Genomic DNA, 25504 nt, shown 5'->3' with positions numbered 1-25504 from the left:
ACTTGGAAGTATGGTCTTAACACTAATGTAATACAGGCAATAATAATAATAATAGCATAGACTTCTTAGATAAATGTAATAACAATCATTAGTTGTGGGTGGGGAGGAATTTTGATACTGCAGTGATTGGATGTGTTAGGAATGCCTGTGATGGATTTCAGGAACCATTTCAATGTTACTCATCTCTGCATCGTTTCACTCCTCCTTATCTGGCTACATACCGTGTTCCTTCCAAGCACATTCATTCCACACTTCTAGTTCCTCGTTTGCATGCATCTTCATGCATCTCACATTTCTCTATTCATATTTTAGTGTTAGGGCTCTTGGTGTTTTGCCTGGTAAATGAAGAAAGAAATTATACACGATAATCTGGAATATATGCGCTTGCTAAGGACCAACATTCTGTCATTGTTTGCTGTGACAAATGTGGTTCTGTCTTGTAGTTTACCCACATTTAGTAAACTGCAATCTAGGAAATCACGTGCATCTCAGATTTTTGCATAGGGCAGGACTCATGCAAAAGGAGCCATATATAGCATCTTGCAACTGACGTGAGTCAACAAGCTGAAAAATCCTCAGGCATGTACGGTAAAATACGTGATCTTGGGCAGTTCTCTATTACACAGTCTACTCTTATGTGTAATCCCACATGAGGAGTTCCCTGGTTTCTCATGAAAATCACATGGTCCTTCTAGGTTACATACAACAACAGGCAAATGTACTTTTAATCTGACACATTAACACCTGTTATAAATTCTAGAGTCGAATGAAAGTTGAGAAAGATCACTTTACATTTCAAAGCAACGGACCTCATCTAGTCCTTGCATTTTAAGCAGAAATCCATACTGAAGTTAGCCAGCTGCTGGGATCCTCTTGGCAGTGCGGTCTGCCCTCTGATGTCATCTTGGAGGCAAGGCTCATCAAGGGTGGATGGATGGTCTCATGATAACGTATGGGACCAAGCTTAGGAGGAACTGGATTTCATTGCTGGCTTTGCCACAATGCTTTTGATGTGAGCTCTGACAGGTCAGTTAAACTTCCTCCACCAAACCAGGGTGTGGTGAACCTTAATGAAGTAAAGCATTTTAAGATCCTTGGAGAAAAGGCACTAGACAAATTACCAGTATTACTGCTTCACAATGAGGTGATATCACAATGTTACACCTGCCAAATTCAACTCACAATATTCTGGCTTTGTTTAGTTGACCAAAAAACAAGTGGTGCAGATTGATTCCAAGATTCTGACAAATCTTTACGCTTTGGGCTCATCTAAATACATGTGAAATACTCTTTTAAAAGCAGGCCCTAAGTCTGTTTGTCTTCTATATATCCCACACCTCTTTCTTTCTGACATTCACATGCTTTCTTTCTTTTTATTTCTGTCACTAATTTCCCTCTCATCCTCTTCTTCTGTCATGACAAAGAAGTGGGTAGGCATATCCAAGAATATATAAGTCTATACTTGCTAACTACTATGAAAAAGAACCATAAAAATGTGAATATTATAGATATTAATATCCATATTCAGAGTTGTACATTGATACAGACAAAGAACCAACACTTATCAGAAATGGTTAGAAGAGGCTCATAAGCAGCCTACTATATCATGTGAAATCTAATCTTTCAATGCTTTGAGAGGTAATAGGTATTTTGAGCCCAGTTGCATATCCGTACTCAGAGGTAGTTAAGAACAGTGGGTATTTCAGCATCAGCAGATCTTTAATATACTGGGTTTTTTGGTTTGTTTGTTTTAAGTTTGCACCAGTCAGTAGAGACTCGTAATGAACATGCAGGTACCTCTGCCTAGGTGTCCTCTGTTTCTACAACAAAAACCCTAGCTTATTGCTCAGCAACTTATCTGTTTCTCTAGAGAAAAAAAAGCCAGATAACCTTTCGGTTCTGACATCAGCAGTCTCTAAAGTAGCCACGCGTTGAGCTGCCACATAATTAGTCCCGCTTCAAAGCTGACAGAGTATTCATGTACCATACAGAGCTAGCTGGCTCTTTAGCTCCTCCCAGCATGCAATTAAAGGCGGAAAAACAGAAGTTTGTCTAAATGTTTTGGTATTCGAGGCCCTGCAGCTGGCTCCGTGCAGGTAGACCTCTATGCCCACATGCAGCTCTGTGGAAAGTCAGTGGAGCTCAGGTTGCTGAGCTGGTTGTAGGATTGAGAACTAGGTAAATATATTTAATTGAATCTATGTGTATATATAGAAATCTTTATGCAGAGCAAGCTCCTTTTTTTATCCATCACATCTGTGGTACTCATTTCTATTGGCATTTGGAAACGCTTCTTCCTCCGATAGCATCACAATTAAAGAATGAATTCTGAAATTGAACCAGCATTACTGGAGACTGGGAAAGGGATGTAAAACAATTTCATTTATCAGAACAGCATACTATTTAAAAGGAAGGTTATGGATGGTTTTACAAGGCTTGTCATTTCTCATTAGGGTCAGTATGACACAAGTTTTGCTCTCCCAGGTTATACAGTCACAGGGATTTGAATTGAAATTACAGCCTTTTAATACCCCCTGGAGCCAATCTATCCTTCATGTTGTTTCTATCTCTATTAATGTTGCCTATGTGTATCATTACCAGCTATAGACATGTATAGGTAGAGAGAAATGACACTACCAACATTGCTGTAAAGTTAACCATTGGAATTCCAATGAGAGTTGGGTGCTTAATTCTCATAAGCGCTTTTAAAAATCCCAGCCTACAATAAGAGAAAACATGGTGGCCACTGGAATGATGTAAACCCCCACAATGGAGCTCACTTATAGCTAACAAACTATTTTTCTAATGTTACCGTATTAATGTAATATTAAAATTGCCCAATTCAGCTATTTTATTTAGAGCAGGCTACATTAGTAAATAGTTTGACTGACATATGAAAGAAAACATTATTGTCCATATAAGGGCTTCTTAGACTCATCGAATATAAAACGTACTTCTGGGGGAATTCTGTGCCAAAAAATTAAAAATGCTGCGCACAACATTTTAAAATGTTGCAAAATTCTGTATATTTTATTTGTCAGAATAATAATATAATCACACCAGTTTCAATTCTTTTGGTAATTTATTTCAAAATACCTGTCAACAAGTATGCCTGTAACAATATGGACAACAAAAAAGATTCAGGAAATGATTTTAGACTAATAGATTCTTTGCTAGGCATATTAATACTGAACTTTGAGTAATTCATTTAAGCTACAATACAGAAACGTATTTGCTGCACCCTCAGAAGCAGTGCAAAGGCTTGGGGGAGTCAGGGGTAAGGAGGAGCTGAGGGAGAGAGAAATAATTGCTGGGAAGGAGCCTGGGAGTGAATCTGGAGGGTCATTGGATATGGGTGGGAGAAGTATGGAACAGGGGGTGTTTGGGGGTGGAGGAGGGATTGTTAGGGAGTTGGGGAGCCTCCCCCAGTGCAAACCCTGGCTGACCCCTAGCCTCTCCCATTTAGTCAGACACATCTGCCCCTGTCTCCATAGGCTTCTGCACCCCCACTCAGCAAACTCCTCCCTCATCCCCATGTGTCCCTGCACTCCCACTCAGCCACCTTCTGTCCTCATGTGTTCCTGCACCTCCTCCAATTCAGCCCTGGCTCAATACTGTCCCCACTAGCTCCTGTGCCCCCACCCCAGTCTATCCCCCACACCACTAGCCCTTCTGAACACCAGTCTGTGACCCCCCAGAAACCCCATGTGCCCCGCTCTGTCTCTCCCCCCCCCCCCATATCCCTGGTCTCCTCACCTGGCTCTGTGGGCAGAGCACTGTGAGGAAGGCAGCCTTTCCTCCACCCTGTCCATGGTTGGCTGAGCCAGCTGCCCTCTTTTCTGGCACAACAGCAGCCCCTAGCAGGCAAAAGGTGTAACTGCAGCTCCTCACCAGCAGAATGTATTTTCCGCAGAGAAAAAAATCTTCAGGGGACATGAATTCTGCACATGTGCAGTGCAGAGAATTCCCCCAGGCCATTTGGCACACTGATTGTATGCATGTGACTGACTAATACATATAAAAATATGCCAGGGTGAACCCTTTTCATCTTTGGTTTATAGATACAGGATTCAAAAGTTATACAGATGAGTATGCTCACTCATGACCAGCTTTCAGCTGATTTATGAAGGCAAACCCTGGTGTGATTTTATTTTGTAGCAATTAGAATTTAATCTAGATCTAGTCTGAAATAACTGCTGGGGAGGGTCAACCAGCTAGTGAGATGCCTGCACATAGCTGGGCAATACTTTCTTATATATAACAACAATATTTGGTGTTTTCAGTGAATCTCATTGATGTGGATAGAACCTTATCATGCTGAGACATCTTAAAGCAATTAAAATAGTCATCATAACATACCGTCAGTTATAAATATAGTCTTTGGTGAAATAGAATATTACAATCATTTCTTTTTGAAGTGATCAATGCACTTAATCCTAGATATCCCCTTCCATCTCATCACCCTCTCATGTTACTTAGATTCTTCATCATGAATTCTCTGTCAATTTTGTCAACATTCGGCTTCTTCTGCAAAACAGAGCCTCAACTCCCAAGCAAGTGGCTATGACATTTCTCTTCTATTTAATGTGACCACTCCCCCTTTAACTTACAACCTTCAGGACATTAATAGAATATACACAAAAATAAAAATACCTACTCTCTATATTCTATACTCTGATTACAAATCCCTCTTATACTGAGCCCGGTACGCAGCATGGTATGATAAAGGATACTCAAGTGATCCAAAGAGCCAGTTAACTGCAGCTCGCAAGCCCATCCAGCTGTACTCAAACAGATAATAGCAATAAACACATTATTCTAAACCCGCTTGCTAATAACTGACACGTTCACTGTCATTAAAAGTGAGGAAGGGAAGTCAAGCATTCTCAATGTTCTAAGCATCGCTATGTCCTTTGACAGACCAGCTCCTTTTTTGCCCCCCTGAAATAGATGAAAAATGTTTGGCCACTACCATCAAAGTCAAAAAGCACAGCTTTTGAAGATGAGAAATACCAACATTTGGACATCCCTCGACCCCAACACAAAGCTGTCTACACATGTGGCCATGAGGGGAAGTAAAAGTTTCTCCCAGGGCTTAAACTGGTGGTGGTTGGGGAAGAACGGGATGGTGCAGGGAGGAGCCCACCAGAGACTCCAGCCAACAGGAGCAGCTGCAGAAGTAGCCAAAGGTCACCCTTCCCCCCAGCACTCCCCCAGGCTCAGAACAGTGCAGGGGAGACCCATGCACACTCAGGGGACACTAGGAATCAGGCAGTAGCCGCCCTCTCTTCGCCACACCTTGTGGCCTTGGGGGGAAAAACTGCGGAGATGAACCAGACAGGATCCAGTCAATAAGGGCAGAAGCAGCAAAAGCAAGGACCTGTGGACTTTTCTACCATTTTGAATGGACTTTTTCTTCCCTGTGTACTTCATTGGCTGTTTGCTCCAAGCTTCCCCCTCCCTCAGTCTCTTCAACTCAGCTTCACTCTACACACCTGCCCTCCTACCCCCTTCTCACCTGCCCCACCCCCCTCACCTCCTTCCCATCAACCTCCCCTGGTCCTTCCCTTTTCTTTCCATTTAGCTGATCCTCTCTTAACTAACCTCCCCCGCCCCGCAAAAAATGTGGCACTCACATGGCGCTTGTGGCCATCAAACTGTTCACTCTGCTTGTGTGTTCTGCCCTTCCCTGACCCTGTGTCTGTCTTGTCTACATACACTGTAAGCTCTACAGGGCGAGGACTCTGTGTTTATATGGCTCCTAGCACAATGGGGCCCCACTCTTGGGGGTGCATCTACACTGCATTCTCCTTACAGAGGTGTATAGATACAGACAAGGCATGTCCCCCAGCACAGGTATAAATGGCAGTGTGGACAGCGGGGCAACACTTAGGCAAGTAAAGACAGGTCTGAACCCTCTGGGTATGTACCCTACATGGCTCTCTACATGCCCAAGAAGTGCCTCTCCTGTCTACACTGCTATTTTTAGCTACGGTGTGTCCTGCTGCCTCTCTGCTGCTGGAGCCTTTCCCCACGACTTCCCCCCTCACCGAGAGCCTTTCACTGACACACGTAGCTACACACCGCAGTGTGGAGGCAGCCTGCTTTTCACTGCGGTGCCTTGCTACACATGCCCTCAGGGTCGCCTAGGGTGGCAGGATTTGGGGGGTGGCATTTTGCCGTCCTCGGCGGCAATTCAGCAGCGGGGGTCCTTCCACTCCGCGTCTTCGGGGCGCTTCGGCGGCGGGTCCTTCACTCGCTCCGGGACCCGCCACCGAAGCGCCCCGAAGACGCAGAGCGGAAAGACCCCTGCCGCCGAATGCTCTGAGGAGGAGCGCTGCCGCCTAGGGCGACAAAAACCCTGGTGCCGCTCCTGCATGCCCTATGCACTGCCACCAGTGGTATGCAGTGTAGATGTGGCCTTGGTTGATCTTTAGGTACTACCATAATAATCATGATTAATAATAATAAATCCCTGTTCCCTACCCCCCGAAAACAAATGATCGAACAAAAGCTCTAATGCTAAGCTGTAGCTTTTCCTCATCTTCTCCCTTTTACTTCTCCTTTTTTTTCAGCTGGTAGCAGTGACAAGTGGCGAGCGATGGTATCTATACCCACTGCCCAGTTCCAGCAATGCTGCCTTAAAAACTGAATTTCAGACTGGGTAGACACTATCAACATGTCTGTTCTCCTCTGGGGATTGTATTCCTGAGTAGAGAACCTTACGTGTAGAGCTGGGCAAACTATTCAGAGTAAATTATTTAAAAGACTAAGTTAGCTCTATCTTTTCCCTGCTTGTGAACAGAGCTTGATTTTTATGAACTTGTTCATTGTTCAGTGTTTTGACCAATGCCATGCTACAGCTACTACATGATGCTTCATCAAACTGTCCATCACTGAGCCAATTTGGCCCCTTCACACTTCTCCTTGTTCAAGGACAACCCAGGGGTGCCACTAGGGTGACCAGATGTCCCGATTTTATAGAGACCGTCCTGATTTTGGGGTATTTTTCTTCTATAGGCTCCTATTACCCCCCACCTCTGTCCTGATTTTTCACACTTGCTGTCTGGTCACCCTACGTGCCACAGAATCAGAACAGTAGTTCCACTCAGATCATTGCTATAGGCCATGACTGGAGCATCTCTACACTCTGAGCCTTGGCAACTGAGACTGACTTGCAGTAGCCCTGAGGTTGTTCTAAATTGCATTGGGAATCCCATTCGGTGGTAGGATTGGGGCAAAGGGAGGAGTAAATGTGGCTTAAAATCATGTTTACATGTACTGAGCACAGTTCTGGTATGACCCAGGGTCTGGTCTTTTGTATGGATGTATTTCATCTCATGGATTTGCAGGCAACTAAACTAAAAAGTAGCTATTAATTTTGGGTGTCTAACTTGAGGCACCTACAGGATTGCAGTCAGATGGTGTACATTAGAGCAGCCTCTACACTGCTCTAACCTATGCTAAGCCATGGCTGGTGTGGATTGGTCTACAAAATTAGGAATCATAGTCAGCTCCTAGACAGTCTCCTCCACCCCACTCTCCTGCACAGATCAGATTTTGGCAGAGAGGAGAATCTGGCCTGTAATTCATATTTATTATGTGAGTTTTGATGGACTTTCTGTCCATATTCAGGTCACCAAAATAACCTGTTATACAGCATATATTTTTTATTTTTTTTGGTGTATACAAATAAATACGTGAGAACAATCATTTGAAAAATCACTTTTTCTAAAAGGTGGGTACTTTCCATTCTGTATTCTCTTGTATGCTGCTTTTTGTGTGATGTAACAGTTGATAGATTAAAAAGCCAATGATGTTAATAGAATTGCGCATTGTCAACAGATAATGTTCTCTCAGTGAAATATAGCCATTGAGGCTTAGCTGACGCATTTACAGCAAATAAGCACACGGATGGACATAAAACAAAGATGTTTATTTTCAAAGTGACATATCATTGCCATCATTTGGATCCCAATCCTTCATATACTCAAGCACTCGCTTAAATATTTGCAGGATTGGGGCCTAGGTACTTCCTGCTGTCAGTGTAACGTCTTCTACTGACTCCATCAGGCTTTAGATAGGCCTTAAGTCACTACCAGAGATGAGCCTGACCCTCTACATTTAGATGTGGATCTCATCTTTCTAAAAGACCCTGAGGTGTTTGTTTCAGGGGTTTTGATTCTGCCCCAATTTTAGTCACTGCCTTTTAGCTCCATTCGAGACCAGAATTATTATAGCAAAGTAATTACTTAAAGAAAAAATAATAATAAATTGGAGCAACCTAGCTGGTGGTTAGTCACTGCAGGAAGTCTGTCCTGGTTGCATACCGAGAGATTAAATTTTGAAGATATTATAAAAAGGGGCCTGTCACAGCAAAGAAAAATGTTAAATACAGTATGACAGTGGACTTATTAAGGTAAAAGGTACAGTAAATATAACATTATTTTTCTGATCTATGTTGGTAGAGAGAGTTTTTGGTATCACTTAGAACTGAGCAGAGGACTAATAGAATTGTGATTGGGGGTGACTGCTGTCTATCATTGGTTTTTAAATTGCTGGGGGGAAGATCTTCAAAAATCATTGCTATAAGTTAGACTCCTAAGTCCACGTTTAGGCACCTAAATAAATGGGTCGATTTGTAATAGTCCTGAGTACACAGCAGCTCCCATTGCCTATGGTTGAGATTTTTGAGGTGGGTCAAGGGATTCAGGGCCAGATTTTTCTAAGTAGTTAGGGGTCTAAAGATGCAGATAGCATCTATCTACATTCTTAGGCCTATCAATACTTTCGAAAGTATTGAAAGTGGCCCTTAACCACTAATTTTAATTAAAGATGTGTGTCTAAATCCCCTGGACTTCTTTGAAAATCATCAAGAGATTTTCCAATCTGCCTTAAGGGATTTGGATGTCCAGTTCCCATCAAAATTAATCAATTGCATTTTAAAGTATAAAAGTGATATCATAAAGATACTTTAAGCTGTTCAGATAGCAGTTGAAATCAAAGCTTATGTGTTAGATAGTAGAATGAATAGTGTAAATTATCCTATTAGACTCAAGACATATTCTGTATATGACTGTATATGATGACTGATGTTAAGTCTTTCAGAAATAGATATGGACTGGAGGCAAGAAGCCAGAACAGGGTAAAATCATGTTCAGAAAGGAAAGAAACCAAAGTGCAGAACTCCTCACAAACAATAGGCAGAACATCCACCAGCAAAGTAGTCTGTCTCACAGCACTGATGTGCCATCTGATGTACAAACTTTCACTTCTAGATCACAGACTCAAATCTAGCCCAAGTTTGTACTTCATGAAAGTTATTACAGCAGGAAGCCATTTGATGGCTTATATAAAATGAGTTACTGTTTATAGTGAACAAGGAGAAACTACCTCAATTTGTACCCTTGGTGGCAGTCTCAGGGGAGAGGCCAATTTGGCCTTTCATGTTCTCCTAAACCTGGATTGAAGCACATTGACAAAACAGTGTGGGGGAAATTTGTGCCACCCATGCTGTAATTCATCTCTGGATGAATAGTGATGATCGGTTTCCAGGACTGTCATTCTGTCAGCCTTCACATGTACTAGTGTGGAATTTTCATAAGTGACTGAAAGTCAATGGGATTTGTGTTCTTGTGTCACCTTAGGACTTTTGTTGTTTTATTTTTTAATTTGTAGATTTGTGCTAGTTCTGACTTAGGGCCTGATTCAGGAAGGGCACGTAAACACATGCTCAAAGTTAAGCATATGTATAAGTCCCCTTCTGGAATAGAGATGTTTTCCAGGATTGGGATCTTAATAATTATCTTTGACGGCAGTGAATACTGACCAAAAACAAACAACCCATCTGTGGATCGGGCCAATTACATGACATTATTTTGTAATGAGAGTGGTTACCAGATCACATTTTACTAGCTTTCAATGATGACATAATGTGAGTTACTGTACTGTGTATGTCACACTTTTTGGGGAAAAAACCCTCTTGATTTAAAACCTATTACAATGAGATCTTTAAAATAAAAGACCCTAATCATCTAAACACTCACACATGTGCTTAACTTTAAGAGCATGTATTGTCAAGTGAACTTCAATGGGAATATTCATGCTGAAAGTGACCAACTGATAGTTTTGTCTTCTCATTCACGTAATATGGTGAATGTACGGCCTGTTCCTGCATTCCTTGAACTCCAGAGTCCCTTTCCACTGTTTGCTATCATTGAGTAGCTCACAAAGACATGGAGCAACTGCTAGATATGGCAGCAGGTTACTTATAATACTTGCATAATGGTGAGTGCGAACCCCGTTTCAGACCCACTCACCCTGCAATCACTCTTGCTGGGTGGATAGCATATTATCATAATTCCCAGAAGTACCCTTACCCCCCACACACACCGGATTGAAAGAGCCTGTAAGAATGGCATTGCAATATTAAAATGATTAGATGATCTTTTAACAACATATTTAAAACAAAGCTTTCTGGACAGGGAATTTCTAGGAGTACTTTAACATCCAGGTGCTGTTGCTCAAAATATTAATCTGCCACATAGGTGTGTGTATTGGGAATGCCCACTGTTATAATTTTTTGACAGCCGGTTCAACTCTACTCTTATTGCTTTCAGATCGCCTAGCACATTTCTATAAAAAAAATCAATCTCAAATGCTAGTGTCCAACTGTATTGGAGAAGGCTAGTTTGGTGTCTAGTTGACACAAAACTTATATTAGCAGGATTTAAAATTGCAGACAAAGCCAAACAATGATATTATGAGGTTGCATGAAGGTTAATGTTGTTTAGGCAGATGGTGAATTGCAGATTCAACCTGTTGTCACAATAATGAATGTGTTTGAAAAGACATTTATGTGGCAAATAGAAGAAAAATGAAACAGCACACACGCACACACAAATTTAGTATTGCTGGCTACTGTTTCAATATTTATTTATTTTTAAAAAGCTGATGTATTCGACCTGTTTCCACCAATCAATATGAGAAGCAGCATTATAGATTTAAAAGAATGCACCTTTCATACTGATTCACCATAATTTTGCCTGACAGCAATGACAGAAGCATTTGATCCGAGTCGGGCAGAATTTTATAGCTCTATTAAATTTAATTCCCCCTCCTCCTTCCATCCACCACGTTCATTTTTACCCTTCTTTCTCTCTCCATGGCACAGAGCCATAGCAAAGTTGCCCGCAAAATAAATCTGGTTCATGGAGGGTTGGTATAATAAGGCTGACGTATTTCTCCTTTGCTGACAAGCTTTGTAGTTGTTTTCTCTTTGGAAGCCATCTTACAAAATGGGGCTGCTCTGCTGAAATGTAGGGAATAAAGTAGCTTCTTCCCATTCCTCCATTTATTGACTCAGAACAACGTGGCTGTATTTTTAAAACAAATATTTATAACCCTTCTAAAAGTATGGGGCCAGATCCTCAGCTGGTGTAAATCGTCATAGCTCCATTGAAGCCAGTGGAATGATGATGATTTACACCAGCTAACGATGTGGCCCAGGCAGTTTTCTCAAGGTTAATGATGCTAAGAGTGTTAAAAACAATTTTGCTTATTAAAATAAATAATCCTTTTTTTTTAATTGTTCCCTATCAATTGTTCCATACAATGCAATCCCAGCAAACTAGAGACCAAGCTGTTAGATAAACAGCTGTTAACTTTAAAAGCAAGTTAAGCGATGCAGCTTAGACTGTCTTGAAGGCATCACTCTTGAAATATTACACATTTGGTTTAACTTTTAAGTGATTAAAAACTAAGAATAGGCAGCTTTAAAGAGTCATACACGTTCTTTCGGCAGTCCTGGCAGAGAGATCACTTAGAAGAGAGGCAAGCAGATAATGACTTTGGTGTGGTTCTCGGCATTTTGATGACATAGATTCAGAATCACAGAGCCTGGACATCAGTTTTGCTTTAATCCTATTGCAAACGTATAAATGGTCCTTTTAAGTATTTGGTAACATGGGGTTTGTAATTTAAATTCACAGTAAAGTTTTCACGTGAAGGAAAGATGATGCTGAAGAATATATTAGCCCAGGCATTCTCATGCTGGGGTCATGACCTCATGGGAGGTTAGAAACCAGCGTCAGGGGGTCATGACCACCCTGCCCTTCCAATGATGCTAAATGATAGCAGGCTCCTTGGAGATCCTGGTTAACTGGGTGGAGGATACCTAGTATGGAAAAGGCTGAGAAGCACTGAACTAGCCTATATTGATTAAATTTAGGTCCAATTTTGCCTTCTCGTGCACATTTGCTTGTCTCCCTGAAGCTAATGGGAATTGAATGGGTGTAAAATTTGACCCATTGAGTACAAGTTTTGCCAAGTTTACTTTGTTGAAATGAGGAACATCCTCTGTATCTTACTGCTTTTCTGGTAAGTAAAGGGAAAGGATTGACCCTAGTAGGTTGAATTTAGGTAGAGGAGAAGACATCACGTCTAGGTAAAAGGAAAGCACAGTAGAGAACATCACATTGGACTGAGCTTTAGGTAGAGAATTTGACTTCTTGTTTCTGATAATTTTTAATACTTTTATTTCATTTTGATCTCTTTTGAACGTAGTGCAGTATAAATTCTGGGTACAGCTGACATTGCTGTAAGGGGAGCAGTGGCTGTGTACAGCCATGTCAGTCCGGTGCACACTGGAACAATTGATTGAAACAATTGACCTAATGTGCAAGGAGAGATCTGTTCCTATGCCACAGGTGGTAGATGTGGAGCTGCTCAAGAGATTTATGTCTAGGAGCACCTCCTTTCCCAAACACAAGCCCTGAAGTTCTCTCTCCCTTCCATTCTATTCTCCAGCTTTGGACACAGGGTTCATTTCAATCCATGGGCTGCACTGTGGAACTCATTTGCAACTATAGACAAGGGAGGAGGTGCGGACCAGGTCTTAATGTACACATGTTGTCAGGATGGAGAGAATCACTGGGTTACTGTTGGATTGTCTACCTACCTACCTCTCTATAGTTTTATGCTGCTGGACCATCACCATACTATCTGAGCATCTTCTGTGTGAAATCAATAGCAACTGAGGAAGTTCCAAGTGGACTACAGAGTCTCTACCACTTTCCTTTAACCCCTCTGATTGGGATAGGGGGGTTGTTTTTGACTTTTTCGATTTTATTTTCCCCTACTTTGTTTGTTTGTGGTTTGCTTGCTTGCTTATATGGTAGAGGGTTATTGAGTAGAAAGGGCATCAGTGTTGTGAGAGTCATTCTCGTGATTGGAAATGCTTTTTTTTCAAAGTGGGAGGTTTTGCAGGATTTACAAAAGATGGTCCGGCTCTGGACTGGCCTTATCTGCTCTGGAAGTTTGTCTCATAGCCAGACGCCCTGGACACAGAATGCTTTGTTCCCAGCTCTCACATACTTCGCCTTGGGTTTTGTGATGTGTGGTGTCCCAGAGGAGCACACTATCGCAGTGGTTCATACGTTGAAATTTGGTCTTTAATGTGGTGGGGCGAAATTGCTTTGAAAATTAGAACCAACGCCTTAAACTGGTATCCAAAGTTGACTGGGAGCCAGTGGAGAGATTTAAGCACAAACTTGCTACATGTCTTCCCCAGCCAACAGCTGCCATGGGCAGGCTCTCCATCCTGACATATCTTGTCCATCCAAGCTTCCTGGTGAAAAACGCCCTTTCAGAGCTCATTAGACAGCTCCATTTCAACCTGCCTTGGGCTGCGCGGCCTGTTCAGTCTCCATGGCTGTGACTGAGGATGCCCGCTCTCCGCTCTGGCTAGGATATCACAGAAGCACTGGCTCCCCTGACAAGGGCCTGACTGAGATATGTAGCCTGTGGAGGGAGTCACTGACTCCCCTGTTAAGGAGAGGAAAGGGTTGGGCGGCTGCAGAGCCATTGCAATGGGAGGTCCCCCTCAGGATTCCCAGGAGCATCTGTGGCCGTGGAGCCTGGCCTGCCGGCTCTGTGCTGTGGGTGCTGTTATGGCCAGGATTTGGCCTTTTTTAACATACTAGAAAATCACATCAAAAGCAAGAAATAAAACCAATGAATAAATCTGTGAACCACCAGTGCCACCCACCTAAACAACACTTTGATCTTATTTCAGCAGGCAGTGGGACTGATTCCAGCCCTATACATTGCTCTGGCTACATACAGGGGCTTTAAAGGAGCTGTACAGGGAGGTGTGCAGGAGCAACTTAGTGCCATCCTAAGCAGCACTACAGTGCTCCCTGTCAGAAGCTGCAGCATGGGTGTATGTTGGATGTGGGAGGCATTGTATCTTGGGGCTGGTCCACACTAACCCCCCAGTTCGAACTAAGATACGCAACTTCAGCTACGTGAATAACGTAGCTGAAGTCGAAGTATCTTAGTTCGAACTACAAGGTACTTACCGCGGGTCCACACGCAGCAGGCAGGCTCCCCCGTCGACTCCGCGTACTCCTCTCGCGGAGCAGGAGTACCGGTGTCGACGGCGAGCACTTCCAGGATCGATTTATCGCGTCTAGACAAGACGCGATAAATCGATCCCAGAAGATCGATTGCTTACCGCCGAACCCGGAGGTAAGTATAGACGTACCCTTGGTGGGAGGGGAGTGGTTGCCCCAATCTTCACTGTGTAGATTCAGAGCTTGCGTGCATCGAATAGTCAATCCACGAAAGGCTGACATAAAAAACGGGCCATGGGAAGGTGGTGATGCAGCACAGAATCTGTTCCAGTATGTCTATAATTTCCTATATCGTTCCATATTCCCAGTCTGTACAACCCACGTTCCAGCACATGAATCTAAAAGGCCTGTAAAGTAGAAACAAAATGATCTTCATCATAGTTTTCCTTAAATATTAATAAGAACAATATTGTTTTAAATCTCATGTTACTTACACAGATTACGCACGGGAACAAAAACACATTGTTCTTGGCTGTAACATTTCTCGGCTCTTCAGAATTATTGATTGATTGATTTTCTAGCATGATAAATGTATACATCACTTCCAATAAGAATTTGTGTATGGTGATCGGGGTGGGAGAACCCAGTTCACAAAACATAAAAAATTCCTCTTCTTATCCTTCATCTATATTTACACTCAGTTTTGAGCCATGTTTTCCTGAGTTTATGAAAAGTTCAGAAGACTATTCATCTCTGTGTTCCCTCTGGAATCAGGGATGGAATCCAGCCTGCAATAAAGTCAGTGGGAGTTTTGCCATTGACTTCAGTGAGGCCAGGATTTCACCCCAGGAATGCCCAAATTCCATGAGATAGGCCACTCTCAATCTTTATTATTTCTATTATTGTAGCACCTGGACTATTGTGGTAGGCACTGAACACACACAGAATAAATAGACAGTCCTTGCCTCATAGAGTTTATAGTCTAAGTATAAGACAAGAGACAACCAATGGATACAGACAGACCGATGGGGGAGTACCAGGAAACAATGAGACGATATTGTCTAAATAGACAAAGCAGATGCAGGCCTTATCTAGCTCAAAGCAGAAGTTATGAAAAATCTCACCATAAAACCCTGTCCTCATGAGACCCCCCCCCCCAGCATGTTGTAGCAAACTCCAGAGGTTCCAGTGGTTAGAATAAGCATCCAAACCCTTGGATGTCTGTCCTAGCTGAATTTGAATTCAGAGGGTCTGATTCGCATTAGGAGTAACTTCTTCGTGGGCCTGATTCTGCTCTCATGTAAACAGTGGGCCAGATTCTCTCCTATGCCAGAGCCCTACTCAGAGTAAGAGAGGGGTCTTTGGGAACCTGTTACAGTGTCTTGATTTTAAGGGCTCTTCCTGGCCCCAGCACAACTTTGGGCTTTTGCTGGGCCACTTTAAGTTGCACCACTGAGGAAGGGTTCTTAGTGGACCCCATGTCAGTGGAGGATAGGTGGAACAGATCTGTCACACCCCTTTCATGCCTTTAAAAGTGTTCCCAACACGCTCCCTATATCAAAGTTGGGATGGCTGGTTCAGCACCAGGCTGCTGCACATTTGCACTAGCAAGGAAGTTCCTCTCCAACAGCGGAGGTCTCTTAAGGCTATTGGCAATCAGCGTCTGACCCCTTTACATCGTCTGAATGGTGCAAAGAGGCAGAATACACTGAGATTCACTGGTGCAAGTGAGATCAAAATGACACCTGGAACCCTATACATTACTACCAGCACGCAACTCTGGTGTGTATTATTTGTATTATCATAACACCTAGCAACACCAGTCATGGACCGGGACCCCATTGTGCTAGGCACTGGGACAAACACAGAACAAAGAGACAGTCCTTGACTCAGAGATCTTACAGTCTTAAGTAAAACACAAGAGACAACGATGGATACAGACAGATGAGAGAGCACAAGGAAACAATAAGACAATATTGGTCAGCAAGATAGGCAGAGGTCTTAGCACACCAGCAGCCTTATTGTTGTTGAGTTTTTTGTAGGCCTCATGGCATTTCCTCCAACTCCGTCTTGAAGAAAAGTCAAGCAAATTATTTGACTTTGTTGGAATTATTTTTGTTCTGAATATGTACATTCATTACAGCCAGATTTATCCAAGACTTTTTAGCAGCCTCACTGCAGTTTTGTTTTTCTTCTGCTAAGCTATTTGAGATTAGATTTTCCTGTGATTGCATACTTGTGACGGTTTACCGGTGTGATCAACCTAATAAATATTTAAAGCTGTGATTCATTTAGCCAAAATAGCATGTTAATGTTTGTTAGCACTGTTACGAATGTTTTCCTGGGGCTGAAAATCGGTCTATTTGATAAACCTTGCCCTTTTGTATAAACACTTCTTGTGCCTGATTCTGATTTCAGTTTCCCCAGTGTAAACCAGGATTAATTCCATTAAAGTCCATGGAGTTTCTCTAGCATCACCACCTCACTAGGTTTGCTTTATCAATGCAAACATTATCACATGATGGTTGAGTAGGTTTGTAAATCTAAGAACAAATCCATGAGTAGGCAGAGGTTGGCTGAATGCATATTGGAGCATAGATCTGGCCAGGAGAAGCCTTTTATTTTGAGTGTCTAAGATAACTGAGCAAGTCTGAACCCACCTTCCACTTTGAAGATATATTCACCAACAGTGAAGCAGCATTATTCAACATGTACGTGACTGAACAGAAACAAGGAGCTTTCATGTCTTACTATAATAGAACTATCTCAAAAAAGTCTATTTACGTTGATGCTGCGTTCTCAGTGCAATGAGATCCCTATATTGCCATCAACATTGGGGCAAAATGGAGATGAAAAGCTACTCCTATATGGGTGTGAAAGGTGACTAAAGACCTGAAGAGGCTCATTATCTAGCAGGCATCAAGCAGGATTCAAAAATCTGATCTGGACTTAGAATGACATTCTCTGCTCCACTCACTGCCCTGTACTGCACTATAGTCCATCACCTCATCAGTGCATTGAAGATTGGGCTATCCCAGGTAAATTGTGTGTATCATCCCCCCATCTTTAGTTTCTGAGATAGCTGAATGTCTACAATAGTCCTGATATTTTAAACACTGGGGTCAGGGTGCATATGAAAGTCTGTTCTACGTGCTATGTATCATTTCTCTCATGATGTCCTACTTAGTTGAGGGAGTTGTGGAGAAGGGGCACAAGACAGTGCAAACACACTTGAAAATCAGTTCATCGAAACAAAACATGTCTTCAGGAGGTCAACATATTGGCAAAGTTTCTTGTTGCATGGGGGAAAGCTGCCGGCACCCCTATGTGTAGGAGCCAGAGGGAGATGCCGGCAGCTTCCTGGGAGCCGCCTGAGGTCAGCGCCACCCGGAGTCTGCACCCCGAACCCCCTCCTGTGCCCCAAACCCCTACCCCAGTTCTGACCCCCTCCTGCACTCTGAACCCCTCGTCCCTGGCCCCATCCCAGAGTCCGCACCCCCAGCCAGAGCCCTCCCTCCCTCCACCACCTCAACCCAACCCCCTGCTCCAGCACAGTGAAAATGTGCAAGTGAGCAAGGGAGGGGGAGAGCGAGTGACAGAGAGTGGAGATGGAGTGAGCAGGGGCGGGGCCTTGGAGAAGGGGTGGGGAGGGGTGTCGCCTAGGGAAGGGACGGGGCAGAGGGTGGGGCAAGGGTGTTTGGTTTTCTGCAAATAGAAAGTTGGCAACGCTAGGGGTCATTTATATCTGTGCGAAGTGATTGCAAAGCAGATGCAACACACTACCAATTAGAATAGTAGGGCCTGGTTCTCATTTGCATTAAGGCCACTTTGCACTGCTTTGGCTCTGGAAGTGCAAAGTGGCCTGAAAATGAGTCCAAACTACATTTATACCTACTTCAAGACCACTTCAAATTGCCGGTGTCGTTAAGTGGCTTTAGTGCAAATGAGAATCAGACCCCAAGCATTTTATGCACACTTCACAGTCCCCTTTGCACACATATATATTCCCTAGGAGTTATTTTGGGGAAGCTCTGTGACTGTGTTATACAGGAGGTCAGACTGGATAGTCACGGGGTCCTTTCTGGCCTTGGAATCTATTAATTTAGGTATATATAACCAGACAGGGTGCAAGGGAGTGAAGAAGCAGGCCCGGGATGTTCTTCTATTCTAGTTCCAGAAACTTCTTTTGTCCAGTTAAAAAAAAAATCGTATGTAGTGTACAGTGCAATCAGATGTATACTCTGATCTTGCAGCATAATTTTCATGAAATACTTGCCTCTAAAGATTCCATCCATGCAGGATTCTTGGTCCTAGGTTTTAGTTCCTTAGCAAAAGAATGGCTTTGCTCCCCAGGCTCTTAAGGTTTTCTTACCCTTAAGGTAGCAATAGCTAGAAAGTAAACCAGGCTCTGCCTGGCTGTTGAACACCGCTCCTGGAGTATTAATTCTTCCCTCCAAAAGTTCCAGTCGGATCTTTCTTGACAGAGCTCCCTGCAGAAACAGCACCATAGTGGCAATTACTTCAGCTCTTCACCAGAACCATATCACTGTATAGCAATGAATTGTTGGGTATTCTTTTCTTGCCCCCTACCTTGCCTTCCAGTCAGACCAGTCCTGTGTCAAATTTCAGAAGACTTTTTGCCTTAGCACCCTGGCCCCTTCCTTGAGGATTAGGACCTCCACCAGTACTCTGATAAAATGATCCCTGCATTGTTCTGGTACCTCAGTGCCTGTTTATTTCATTGCATCAATGGCCTTTCTTTGTACTGGGGTGTGTGTGTTAGCACCTCAGGACTACTGCTGCACTTTGCTACCAGTGTTGTCTTGTTGCTTCATGCCCTGAGTTTGGACATGCGTTAGTGCCATAGTTACCTAGAACTGGTGAGGAAATGATTTTGCCCCACCAAAAACCCTAAAAATTTTTTTGTGTGTTCATCATTTTTCTCCATTTTTGTTGAAAAATTCCCACCCAATATTTTTCAAATGAAAGCAGAATCTATTGTAAAGCCATTTTCTAGCAAAAAACCAAACAAACAAACAAAAAAACCCAATATGTAGGCAGAAGGTTTACACCTTTTCCAGCTGGACCCACTGAGTGCCATGATGTCTTTGGCTCTGTAGCACCAAGCACTTTTTGCGTTTGGGCTCTAGAACTAGGTTGGTGCTTTGGAGCACTATGTGCTAGCTCTTATATGTGCTTGTTTTCTCTATATGTTTTCTCTAGCTCTTATATGTGCTTGTCATACCCATAGTGATGCATCTCAAGAAGTGGGAACATCTTGCCATTGGGGAAGGGCACTCCCAATGTTGTGTCTTGCTTTTGGGTTGATGTCGGCGGTAAGTGTTTTAGGATATGGTCCTGAGAGTCTCGTGACTTAACTGGACTGGCTGGGAATGTACTTGTTCCACTACATGTATGACTCGTTGAACAAAGACATCACTTTGGAGGGTGTCAAAAGTTCAGTCTGTGTCATATCCAGAGGGGTCGGGATCTAGGGTTCCAGATAAACTACCAATAGTGCCAGCTTGACCCCTGCAGGCAATTAGAAGGTACAGGAGACTAGATGTGATAGAAAATCGTTCTTGGTATCTTCAGAGGAGCAGAATTGTAAGGCAAGTAATTTTCCCTTACATGGAGTATGAATCCTTAATACAATTTAGACTCCTTCAGAGGGTTTTTAGACCTCATTTATTGCCCATGTGCAAATACTTTCTTGATGTGTCTGTTATCAGACAGAATGTCAAGGAACAGAACCACTCAATGAAGGGGCTGCTCAAAGTGTAGCCATTTGAAATTTGAGAGAGGATAAGGTCTGTTATGAATTCTAAACATCCTTGTCTTACACTTTGAACTTACCTAATTCAAAACAATACAAAGACCTCTGATCTTAGTATGAAACAGAATAAAACAATTTTTTTGGAACAGCTTGGCACATTTCATTTTGAGGGTTTTTTTTACTTTAAGCTTGATTCTGTACTTTAGATAGCTGTGCAAACCCACTGAGTTATCCTTTGAGAAAACTGATACTTTTTGTACGCATAGGCAAAAACTGAAGCTGGGCAGAATTCCAACAGGGAACACAACTTTTACAGTGATTCCAGCGTGTGTGTGTGTGTGTGTGTGTGTGTGTGTGTGTGTACAATCCTGTGTTTTCCCTGGTGCAAATTTTCCAGTTTGGGTGCCAGTGCATTTCTGTCTCTCTTATTTCACAAAATAAATCAAAGTAGAAGTTAAAAATATCTATGTGGCCTTTTTCTAATCCTCATAAAAATGCTTCCCCCCCCCCTTTCCTAAATTTGCAATATGGAGATTGGGTTTTTGGACCACTATCCAACATTCAGGACTTTTTAAATATTTTTCCATTATATTTTAACCTCACTGTGATTATTTTGAATCCAGCTCATTGGTTGCAGCTGTTGTGTCCTGGAGGAAATCCATGATAAAACCAGCAGCGTCACTTGATAATGTCTTGAGACTGGCAAGTTGACGGTAGCTAACAGAACAACATCGGGCTCATTTGCAGAATGATAGTTACAGTAATCAGTGGAGGCTGGAAAAGAAGATTTTATTTAATTTTTCCCCACTTATTCTTTTAATGTGGCATCATCGTTCCGTAGGTAATCATTCATGTAGGAAAAAATACCCAGAATCTCAGAACCGAATGAATCAATCACTGTGTTTCTATCTAAAGGTGTCCAGCACAGGGCATCTTAGGGCAGGTCTTCACTACGGGGGGGGAGAGGGGGGTCGATTTAAGATATGCAAATTCAGCTACGCGAATAGCGTAGCTGAATTTGACGTATCGGAGCCGACTTACCCCGCTGTGAGGACGGCGGCAAAATCGACCTCCGCGGCTCCACGTCGACGGCGCTTACTCCTACCTCCGCTGGTGGAGTAAGCGCGTCGATTCGGGGATCGATTGTCGCGTCCCGACGAGACGCGATAATTCGATCCCCGAGAGATCGATTTCTACCCGCCGATTCAGGCGGGTTGTGTAGACCTAGCCTTAGAAATAGCTTCCTCTTTCTGGGTTCTAACATCATCCAGGCTGGGATAAACAGGATTAGCATCTGTTACACTCAAACCCTCAACTCTTCTACTTCCTGGGTACAAATATTTATCTCCTGTACAATCCAACTAAGCAGCAAATTGGAGAATCAAAGGTACAATTAGATATGTAGACACAACTGCTTAATTTCAGAGAACCGGGTAAACAAGTTGGAAGAGAATCGGAGGAGAAAACTGTTTGATTTGATCAGCCTCATTAGCAAACCATTGCTGTACTAACCTTTTTTGGTCTGGATTCTCTGTTTATTTGGGTCATTAATTCCCCACCTTTTGTTAGAAGGATTTCTGCTGGCACTTTTATGGGTAGAGCTAAGGTGAGAGAAGAGATTTTTGCAGATCAGAGATATTTCATGCAGTGCCATGTATTTTTATATTAAATAAAAGGACAGTCTGTTTTTTTTCCACCAGGGTGGGAGGCAATGGGAGAGGGTTCAGTAGCTCTGGAATTCCACAGGAGCAATCCCTTTTACAATGTAGGTGTGATGTGTATATGCTTCTCATTGGCTTTTTCTCATTATGGAGTTCTCCGGGGGGGGGGGGGGAAACCTATAGATTTCAGCCTTTAAGAATTAAGGTCCAGCACAACGTCAGCTGGCAGGGAAAATCTTTTTCATTCAGGGGAGATCGACTGACTGTTCATACAGTACAAAGATCTGATTTAGCATGATAGGATTCTTTAGTTTAATATTGAGTCTATTCTCTGGGGAATTGGCCACTGTCTCTTTTGTGCTGGCCTAGAAGTCTTAGTCTTTTCCCCACCTGGTATGGCTAAGCACTACCTCCACCAAGAGACTCTCCCCCTCCCCGCACCTTTCTTTGTTTATGAGCTAAATCTCACTTAAAATCATGTCATCATGACACAGTCTTTAGTCAGAAAAAGCTGCCTTAAAGACAACGGTAGCTCTGCCTGTCTGAGCAGTTGATCTTACAAGAGGCTAAGGCCCCCCATTAGGTGCTGAACAGCTGCTGCTCCACTTAGTTGGCGGTGAGGGGGCCCAGCACTTTGAGGTTTGGACTGTGAGGAAAACTGCAGGCTTTAAGTGTGTGCATCTCTCCCTTGTATATAAAACTAGCTTTGTTTCAGCTGTTTTGATACCACTGACAACACACTCTTTTGATGGTGTGTGACAGGGAGGTGGGGTGTTATGGGGGGAGAGAACAAAAGCATGTTAATTTTAGAGCACCGTCACATGTTTTTGCTGCCTACCACAACAAAGGAAGGGGTGGGCGGGTGGCTGTTCTGGAGATTACCATCATTCTTTTAGGGAGTGCTGGTGTTTTCCCAAGGAAACACTGACATTTCTTAATTATTCTCTTCATGTGTAGCCATGTGTAGAGATTACTGAAGGCTCAGCAGTGCATTGTTGTTCCGAAGCCTTGGAGAATGAGAATGCTGGCAGTACAACGCTCCAATGTCCAACATTCGTCTCCTTTTTCTCGCTCTTCATTACACCAGCTAATTACTTTGACCGCTAGTGGCTGTAGAGAATTGCTCTCTCTCCGTAACCCCGGCAGCCCTCTGCCGTCAGTGTAATTTACAGTAATAGCATAACATTCTCTTACCGCTTCAGTTCTGCCCAGGAGAAATTTAAAGGCACACAATCCTTTTGCTACGTTCAGCTGCTAAATCAACATCGTTCAAATGAGTGGCCACCTCTGCTCTTGCCTGGTGAAGATACCTAAATGCCACTTGAGATGGTTTGTACCAGAAGGCTCTTGTTTCTGACTCTTTGCTGTTTAAAATAGTGAAAATAATTAGGGTTTCACTTTAGCTCTCAGATATGCCCATGGGTCCCAGTGCTGAATGTAAGAACACCAGCTCTCTAGACATTCTATTTGTTCTCCCGCACCTCGCAATAAAATAATGCTATGGTGGATTTAAATAATGCTGTGGTGGATATACTCCTGCATTACTATCTGGGTTTGTGTGTATCCTTTGTATATGGACATTCAATGGGTGTTGGATGCCTAACTGCCATTTGTGCTTTTGAAAATTTCCCATATACGTACTCTGTGTGCGTGTACAGATGAAGCAAAAACGAAACACTGCCATGTACCAAAACACTGCTATCGTGATGATATGCCACATTTAATTTACACTAGTGCTGCTATTAAATCTGTACATGGGATTGTGAAATATAGTTGACCTCGAGTGTCTAAATGAAGAACTGAAAATGTGTGTGTAGAGCACTCTTTAAATGTTGGAAGTCCATCTGGTTCATGACAGAATCACCAGCAGCCATGTTTATAGTCCTAAAAAGTGGGTGTGTTAGTAGGGTTACCATATTTCAACAATCAAAAAAGAGGACGGGAGGAGCCCCGCCCCTGTCCTGCCCTAGCCCCGCCCCTGCCCCTTCCACTCCCTCCCACTTCCCGCCCTCCTCAGAACCCCCAACCCTCCCCCCCACTCCTTCTCCCCTGACTGCCCCCTCCTGGGACCCCTGCCCCTAACTGCCCCCCAGGACTCCACCCCCTACCTAAGCCTCCCTGCCTCTTGTCCCCTGACTGCCCCCTCCTGAGACCCTCCCCCCATCCTAACTGGCCCCCTAGGACCCTACCCCCTACCTGTCCCCTGACTGCCCCAACCCTTATCCACCCCCCCACCCCCAGACAGACACCAGGGACTCCCACGCCCCATCCAACCACTCCCCACCCCGACAGCCCCCCCCCAGAACTCCCGACCCATCTAAACCCCTCTGCTCCATGTCCCCTGACTGCCCCCTCCTGGGACCCCTGCTCCTAACTGCCCTCCAGAACCCCACCCCCTACCTAAGCCTCCCTGTTCCTTGTCCCCTAACTGCCCCCTCCTGAGATCCCCCCACCCTAACTGCCCCCCAGGACCCTACCCCCTACCTGTACCCTGACCGCCCAAAACCTTACACCCCCAACCCCCAGACAGCCCCCCCGAACTCCCGACCCATCCAATCCTGCTCCCTGTCTCTTGACTGCCCCCTCCAGAACCTCCCTGCCCCTTCTCCGACCCCCTGGCCCCCTTACCGTGCCGCTCAGAACAGAATGCTGCAGAGCAGAGCGCTCGGCAGCAGGGAACGGGGGAGCAGGGGGAGGAGCTCCAGACTGCCGGAGGCCCGAGGCGAACGGCCGGCCGGCGATCTGCGAATGCAGGGAGGGGGAGGGAGGGAAAGAGAGGAGGGGAGTGGTCTCAAGTTGCAGGGGAGAAGAGGGGGAAGTGGAGAAGGGGCTCTGGCTGTCAAAGCCCCGTGCGAGTGGCACGATCCGGCCAGCTGCCCTGTCAGCCACGCGCTCTCTGCATTGGGGGGAAATCCGGACATTTACAAATTCCCCCCGGACGCTATTTTTAACTCAAAAAAGCCGGACATGTCCGGCAGAATCCGGACGAATGGTAACCCTAGTGTTAGTGCTATCAATTCTAAAGCTTTTTTCCCCCTCCTAGAACCTTTTGTTTTAATTAGAGCCTAAGCAATGTTCTAACAAGCTTTCTCCTGTCAACATCAATTTTTTTCAAACATAAATAAATTCACAGTTGATGGCCATCTTTGTGCAGTGGAGAAGCAGGCAGTCTTATGTCCATTTTTGAAGTTGCATTTCTTAATATTGGGTGCAACAAAGGTCAAAGTTTACACCCTGTCTTACAGGAGGCATCACATCACTGGTTTGCAACTTATTATGGCAAAAAAGGCCAATACATTCTCCCCTCCCCCATCACCTGCCAATTCAGGAGTACTACATAAGATATCTGAGCATGTCTCCCCCCACCCCCCGATCCTTCCCCCCATACCCTCTCCTGATATTGAGAGATACATAAAATGTTACTAAACATACAGTGCAGTAGACAGAGAAACCAAATAGTGAAATCCCACTTTGCACTAGTGTAAATAACTGCACCAGGTTCAGGGCAATGGTGAATCAGGCCCTTGGTTTCCATGGCTGAAATCTTGGCCCTGTTGAAGCAAAATGGAAAAGCTCCCATTGACTTTGATGAAGCCAGGGTTTCATCCATAGGTGTTACTTCAATGCATCCATATCCTGGTTTAAAATCAGATGAAACATCTGCCTTCAAAAGTAAATTTGCTAGAATTTCTGAAGCTTTGGGGCTAAATTCA

At 43.8% G+C, this 25504-nt stretch overlaps 1 protein-coding gene across 1 annotated transcript in view; it reads left to right on the top strand.

Annotated features, from left to right (window-relative positions):
- The window catches only part of ERBB4 (erb-b2 receptor tyrosine kinase 4), a 585583-nt gene that overhangs the window by 474833 nt on the left and 85246 nt on the right, over positions 1 to 25504 (top strand). The window lies entirely within an intron of this gene.

Source organism: Emys orbicularis, chromosome 11 (genome assembly GCF_028017835.1).
Source record: "Emys orbicularis isolate rEmyOrb1 chromosome 11, rEmyOrb1.hap1, whole genome shotgun sequence".
NCBI classification, from domain to species: Eukaryota; Metazoa; Chordata; order Testudines; family Emydidae; genus Emys; species Emys orbicularis.
This window is presented reverse-complemented; position numbering and strand designations above follow the sequence as displayed.